The sequence below is a fragment of the Apaloderma vittatum genome, unplaced genomic scaffold (assembly GCF_000703405.1).
Source record: "Apaloderma vittatum isolate BGI_N311 unplaced genomic scaffold, ASM70340v1 scaffold16584, whole genome shotgun sequence".
NCBI lineage: Eukaryota > Metazoa > Chordata > Aves > Trogoniformes > Trogonidae > Apaloderma > Apaloderma vittatum.
Genome location: NW_009711105.1, coordinates 12,968 through 13,714, shown reverse-complemented (window position 1 = coordinate 13,714; position 747 = coordinate 12,968).

Here is a 747-nt window from a genome sequence, read left to right as displayed (position 1 = left end):
TGTTTAGAGTTTTCTGGAAGTTCCTCATCCCCCCAGTCACCGTCTTCCAGCTCAGGGCTCCGGGGGTCCCAGGGCCATTCAACAGTGTGGAATAGAGGGCGGAAGAAGACACGGAGCGGCTCTGCCTTGGCTGCATCACTATTTGTGAAGAGCCCTGTTGTGGTTCAAGCCGACTGCCTGGGCCAACAACGAAGAACAAGGTTGCTTGCTCACTCCTTCCCCCCACCTCCATCTCCACAGCGATCTGGAGGGAGAAAAAATCAGCTAAAAAGGCTTAAGGAATGAGATTAAGGATAGGGAGGGTAATCATGTATCGCTTAAGATGATGAGTAAAAACCAGAGAGACTTGGGGAGAAAATATAAATTTAACTTACCACCACCATTTACAGAGCAGGACAGTGAGAGGAATGCATCAGTAAATACAACTTATCTTAAATACACACCCCCACCCCATCCTCCCAGCTACCTCCTTCCGCCGCAATCAGTGCCAGGGGGCAGGGGTTGGGGGGTTTGGTCCCTCTGGCCACTACTCCTTGTCCATGGCAGCTCCTCCTTGAGAAGGGGCTCCTCACAGTCTCCTTCGTGCTGCGTGGTGTCCAGCTCACAGGGGGCAAGCCTCTTCCTCCTCAGTCCTCTTCCTCCTCGGGAATCCATGGGGGCCACGGGTGGCTTCGGGTGCGTCCCCTGCTGATGCTCGGTTTCTCTCCCCTCTCCCATGGGGCTCTGCACGCACCGACACCTCCTGGA